This window comes from Ambystoma mexicanum, chromosome 10, assembly GCF_040938575.1.
Source record: "Ambystoma mexicanum isolate Mex_15411 chromosome 10, UKY_AmexF1_1, whole genome shotgun sequence".
NCBI lineage: Eukaryota > Metazoa > Chordata > Amphibia > Caudata > Ambystomatidae > Ambystoma > Ambystoma mexicanum.
Window position 1 is genome coordinate 258,039,908 of NC_090932.1, and position 6,000 is coordinate 258,045,907.

Genomic DNA, 6,000 nt, shown 5'->3' on the forward strand with positions numbered 1-6,000 from the left:
TGCTACACACTTTTCTCGTGGGCTTTCTTTAGGAGTCCTGTGCTTGGGTTAGGGAAACTAGCACAGTTGGGGAATTGAAATTTTGCCCAAGTTGAATTCCCAAATCATGTCTAAGCACCTATGCAAATAGAACTCGCAGGTTGGACGTGATTAACTCCCCCCAGCCCTGCTTTACTCCTTGAAGTTTGGTACGTAGGCGTGTGCTTTTCTTTTTCCCGTTCTATAGTCCAAGCAAAGGATAGGCCTGCATGCATAGCGCATGTTAGTGTTTTAAAAAAAGCAGGAGTTGAATAATTGACTGTCGCACTATAAAGACACAGCATCAGGCCTTTCAACCTTTTCAGTCAAAGGGGGCCATGAGCTCTAGGGAGTCCCCCAGCAACTGTCCCATGTGTCCAGTTAGCAGTCTTATAACGCAGCAATATATCTCTCTCTATATTCCTTTTTGTTCTGGGGCTTGCCTTACAAGCTAGATTTGCGGGAGCCAATGCGCCCGTCACTTCCATTGTGGTATACAACACCTTGTAGCCTTTTCACACTGGTTCCTCCACAGCAGGCACTTGCTGACTTAGAAGGATTTAGATTTATAGCTTTTCAGTGGGTATTTCCTGTTTCAGCTCCCTGCTGCCTGGCCATCTCGTGATAATCTTCCGGCTATTAACCCCAGATGTGTTTCTATGTAATTACATTGGTAAAATTGATGTGACATCTTTTCTTGTGATGTCGTCATTATGCTACTTACTATTTTTGAAATGTTAAGATTCCTATAGATGTTTGGTCACTGAATGTTGGCATGTATGCAACTCATTGCAGCTTCTCCCGTTGTAAGGAGTTGGGGGCTGGGAAACTACAGTTCCCATGGGACCTGGTAGTTTTGTGCTTTGTAATGAAGCAGCACAAGACGCTGTGGGTTTGCTTCTTAAACCCTGCCTTGGCCTGTGCTCCTTGCTGGTGATTTTTGGAAGATGCAGACCTGGGCCGAGGCTAGAGCAGGAGGACTGGCGGTCTGGACGAGCAGTGCACTACTCGGAAGACGTGCGTGTGGTTGAGGTGTGCTTAGGGAGCTCTGCACTCCCGTGTCTGCTCTGAAGCGGGTACTGGCACACGCTGCGTACCCTCGCTTGCACGCAGCACCGATTTCGATCGAGTTGGCTTTCGCCATTCTCCTGCTCATACTGCAGCACCTGAGGAGACCGTGGTTGGCTCCTGAGGCTTGAGATAAGTAAACAGTGCAAACTCACGAATCTGTAAATATGGGACATGGATGCATCTAGCAGCAATTCCAAGAACAAGAAATATGGATTATACTTGGGCTAGCAAGAGAAATTTTCCCTAACATGTGTTGGGAGTGCTAGTAGAAAGGACTGGACTGAGAACCATGCTTAAAAGTTTATGGGAGCATAGTATATTGCTTTTGCTCACATGTTGTCTTTTGCTACAAGTTTCTCGTGCTGCTGGCATCTGGGTCCCAATGGACTATTGTATGTGGCTAACTTTGCTTATCTGTGGCTAACTCAGCTTATCTATGTGGCCAAGAAACTATATGTATATGTAATTACTGTTGTAATTTTTTAAAGGTCCATTTGTGACAAAAGAAATATGTATGCAATCATGCTAGACAGGTAGGATGGTGGTAGAGACAGGTGGGCAGGAGGAGGAGGTGGAAACCATTTGGCTTGGTATAGCAGGTACCCTTGATTATGGAAGGGCATTCTGGTAAATCCAGGGTGTGCAGGAGATTCAAGAGCCCAGTTGGAGGAACAAAGTTTGGGTCTGTCTATGTATGGTCATATCATCAAGTTGGTATTTTATACTATGTACTTTTGCTAATTTCCCCTTCCCTATCCATTCAAGCTCCCTTACCCTCTTCCTGGTGTTCTAAGCTCCCCCCTTCCCTATCCACAACTTCTCTCTTCCCTCAACTGGCTGCCACATGGTGATCTGTTATTCACAATCGGGAACCTGCCCCCCTCCCCCCGAGCGGCCTCATCAGGTCGGGCTAATACGGCAGTGGTTCAGCAGAAGTTGGGGGTACTACTGTCCCCCCACCTGAAAAATATGCGGGGGACCCTAGAAAGTGCTCCACTTTTTCTAATGCAGTCCCAATTACACCTCCCATGTAAATCCACTGCCTTTGAGGCTACGCAAGCTAGAACTGCATTTGTAACCTCCTATCTGTCGGGAGATGCCGTCACATGGGCTATTCCGTTGGTACAGAAGGACGATCCCTTACTGTCACGCTCACCTGAGCCTCGGCGGGAGTGATTGAGTCTTCCGATGCCCTTCCCTGTTTCCTCGTGACCCTCTACTAGCTGGGCTGGAGACATACCTGCGAATTAAAAGGGAGGTTAAAGGTTGCTTGGAATTTAGGGATATACCCAGAGCCTCCCTCCTCCCTGACCCTAGTGTGGTGTCTGCTCATTTTAGGGGCGTGGCTCACCTTCTGAGCTAGTTTGGCGAGCTCTCCATCCTGCGAGGCGCAGGGGCGCTATATCTTGAGCACTAAGCGGACCAGTTCCTTCACTTGGCCCCAGGATGCTACCTTGCTGCTGCTAAATTCGTTTTGCTGATACTAGTGGTCCTGCTGGCAAATTGCCATGTGTTTGTGCAGGAGACTGCTCTTGTCGTGCTGCTGCAAGTATGTTATTTGCGGAGAAAACCAGTTCCTTCACTGGATCCTCTGTGCTGGGTTTGCAGGTAAGTGCTGCTGCGAGTAGTAGCCTTGGTTGTGCAGCATGGTAGGGAGTGGGCTAGTCTGCGAGGCTCGTGGCGTGTCGAGAAGTTGTTTGTTCCCAAAGTTGGTGCTGCCCGGTGGAGCGGCAGATTGCTGGGGGTGGGGGGGAAGAGTTGTGAGCTGGCTGCTGCAGGAGGTCTTGACTAGCACACAAGCCCAGGTAAGTAAACAGTTGCAACTTGTCCATGCCGCTCGCAAGGGTGGGGGCTGGGTAGAAAGCGTTACGTGAGGACTTGCTGCTTGTCTTTCTGTTCTTTCTTTCAAGTGCAGAGATGCTGGCGTGGATGTGTGCTTGGTCCAAGTCACTGGGAGCAGGAGTCTGGCTGCGGACTGTATTTTTCCTCCAACAATGCCTTGAACACACTGGGGCTCCGGACTACGATGAGCATGTTGGCTGAAGCCACAGAAGTCACGCGAAGCACAGGCTGGTCTCTGGGCGTGGCTTATAAAGCCAGCCACGCTCCGAGACTGGAACGCATTGCACAGCTCTGAAAAGGACGCTTGGAGTCCATGTTGCAATAACAGGAAGTGAAGCTCTTTCAGCCTAGTACCTGCACAATTGTTCTCATGGGGTGAAAATGTGAGAGCTTGTGGTTGCCCTGAGTGAATGTCTTGCCTACCAGGCCCTAACCCACATTGCTCCTGCCTGTCTCCTCCACCTACCCCCATGTGCCAGGAGGGAAAGGGGTCTACCTATGAACCCATCCCTAGTGCCCATGACACTTACTGTATGATTGGGGAACAGTTGGCAGAATACATTTGAAGGAATGTATCCTTGGCACAGGATAGAAGAGTTGTCGGGATTGCGACAGGGCAATAGGGATATGGTGACTTATGTCACACACTTCAAGAGGCTGGTGGTAGAAGCAAAATGGCCAGAACCCAAACAGTCTGTGTTGTTTTACTGGGAGCTTGGGGATGAACTTACGGATGCCATAGCTCATGTGGAGCCACAACCTGATTTGTGCAGTGCATTGATTTTGGCATTGAGATTGGATCACAGGATTAGTGAGAGAAAAGAGGAAAAGAAGAAGTCAGAAGCAGTTCCCTTTGCATGGCTAGACGGGAGCAGGGAGCAGCCTACTCGATTTTCAGAGGGGGAGCCTATGCAGATTGGCATTGTAAGAGGGCCATTGCCACCAGAAGAAGAGAAAACCGAAGGTCAAATAATCCATGTCTATATTGTCGTAAATCAGGGCATTGCATAAGAAACTGTCCCAATACACCAGCACGTAGCGTAAACAAGACATAGTCGTGTGAGAAACCAAAGGGTGTGTCACTTGGTACTCCCCGGGGGTCTCTCTCAGGTGGCCAGGGCATGTCGATCGCCTTTGGATCCAGACCGGGGGGGGGGGGTGGACCAGTGTGGGAGGATCACCTGGGGGGGGGGGGGGGGAATCTTTGCGGAGTGGGGGTGAGGCAGCTGATAGTGAGATGGGGTATCCCCCCATTTTTCTGTGCCCATGCCCCATTCTATTTTTTTAGGATTCTCCAATGTCCCAACCCCCCGTTCCCCCTTCTACATAAACACGAGGCTGAGGAAGAGGGCAACTGAGAGTAAAGAGGCTAACCCTTACACATCTCATTGGACATGTCCTGTTAATCAGGTCGGGCAAAGTCAGGCACTTGATCTTAATCACACACGTCTAATACAGATTAGGTCCCCCCACATGGATAAAAGGCAGAACATAGAGACAAACTCTTAGCAAGGTGAGACACGAGAAGGAGCATATCTTCCTGGGCAAAGGCGAACCCACTGGAGCAGGACAACTGATCGAGGTGTGGGAAAACCCTGAAGTTCCCTGCAGGAGGTTGTTGCCTCGGGGAAGCCGGGAAGGAGACACATAGAAAGTCAAATTCTAGACAAGAAGAAGCCTGCATTGTATTTCAAGGGTGCCAGTGACCCTCTCGGGTAAACAACAGAGTTGGCGAGGCAAAGCCAAGCCTGAGGTTTCAACCTTGACTTGTGAATCAAAGCTGCAAAGACAAGAAAGGAATGCACACAATAAGTGAGTAAGTGAAAAGAAATTGAAGGCCGGTTTCTGTCAAGAAAAGATTGAAGCCACAAAAATGTATCGCACGATTGAAGGTTGCGCACGTGCTTATGAGACGCGAAAGAAAACAAACCAGTAATGAACTTGTTAGTTACAGATAACTGTGAAGCCAGTGATAGAGTAGCAGAGTGGTCTGGCGAAAGGAAATAGCCCACTCAAAAGTCTCAGTGAAATGTTTGATGTCTTGTTATAAATTGGAAAGTTGAAGGAACTCTGCAATGCGCAGTGGTCAAGATTAACCCTGACGAAAGGGGGAGGTTAAAAGGCGATTGCTAGAAGAGGAAGATTTCTTTGAACTTTTCTGATTGAGATATAGAACTACCACTACCAAGAGACATTGCGATGAATAACATTTAAGGGAAAGCTGAGGTGAAAGTCAAAGTGGTCCTGCGTGGTAAAAGCCTTGCACATTCGAAAGTATTTGACATCAGTGAAAGGTCTGAGCCCAGCTGAGGGACACCGGAAATATAAAATAAGTTAGGGGAAGGGAAACCCTAAAGGATGTGAATGATGCTTGGGGAAGGGAACCCCTGCAAGTGCTGTGATTGCGAGTTCCGAACCCAGCTCAGGGAGATCTACGTTGAATCAGGTACATTTTGGTTGAATGGTTCGAACCCGACTGAGGGAGACCTAAGTGAACTATGAATGGTTTGAGAGTTCCGAGCCCTACAGAGGCAGACCTTGTGAACTTTTGTTGAACTGTGAAAAAAGTTTTCAAAAGATGGAATAAGTGACTTTAATGTGGAAGGCCATGCGAGCGACAACCCATGTTTCAAACTGCCTTTTTTTTTTTTTAATAGTCTGAGCCAGAGTGTGTCATCCTGTTTTTAGGGATGGAAGGAAGATATTTGGGAGGAGAGTTGAAGGTTTGCAGCCCCCGGCCCCAGAAGGCCTTGTGGATGATGCAGAAGGTTTTGAACTTAATCCTCACAGCCACTGGGAGCCAGTGCAGAGATTTCAGCCCTGGAGAGATATGATCCCTGGGCTTGAGGCCAAGGACAAGTCTCGCAGTCCTGTTCTGGATAAGTTGCAGAGGACGGAGCGTAGAGTCAGGCATATTTTGATGGAGGCTGTTGCAATAGTCCAGCCTAGAAAGAACCAGGGCTCTGGAGATGGTGAGCTTCTGGGGGGAAGGAGAGGAAAGGAAGAATACCTCTGAGGAGGTGCAGCTGGTAGTGTGACTTCTTAGAGATGTGAGAAGAGAAGGAGTGT

General features: G+C 48.6%; 1 protein-coding gene across 1 annotated transcript in view; it reads right to left on the reverse strand.

Moving 5' to 3' along the window:
- AMMECR1L (AMMECR1 like) overlaps nt 1–3,099 on the reverse strand; it is a 510,558-nt gene extending 507,459 nt beyond the window's left edge. Inside the window, exons 1-2 of the mRNA XM_069617808.1 lie at nt 2,441–3,099; nt 2,246–2,329 (exon numbers count right to left, since the gene is read on the reverse strand). The gene's annotated coding sequence lies outside the window, so the exon portion shown is untranslated. The remainder of the gene's footprint in view (nt 1–2,245; nt 2,330–2,440) is intronic.
- Between the last annotated feature and the right edge of the window lie 2,901 nt (nt 3,100–6,000).